Genomic DNA, 345 nt, shown 5'->3' on the forward strand with positions numbered 1-345 from the left:
AGGAATCAAACCAAATATGAAGAAGTCCAAGCTTTTGTTGCTCATAAATCAAAAGCACATCAACAGAGCAAGTAGTTAAGTTACAATGGTGATATCACTCAGATGCATGTCAATAAAAAATAAAGAACACATAAAAAAACAACATAGCAACACACAAAACAGCACCACAGCAGAAGCTCATTCAAAAAAATATCACAACACACAAAAATAACAACACAGCAGAACTAGAGCTCATTAGTAATCAAATAATCATTCAATAAAAAATTAAAACATAAAACATTCAAATATTCAGTAATCAAATAATCATTGAACATGGCATAAATAAAAAAAGCAGAAGAAGTTAGC

The sequence above is a fragment of the Arachis duranensis genome, chromosome 3 (genome assembly GCF_000817695.3).
Source record: "Arachis duranensis cultivar V14167 chromosome 3, aradu.V14167.gnm2.J7QH, whole genome shotgun sequence".
In the NCBI taxonomy this organism is placed as follows: Eukaryota; Viridiplantae; Streptophyta; class Magnoliopsida; order Fabales; family Fabaceae; genus Arachis; species Arachis duranensis.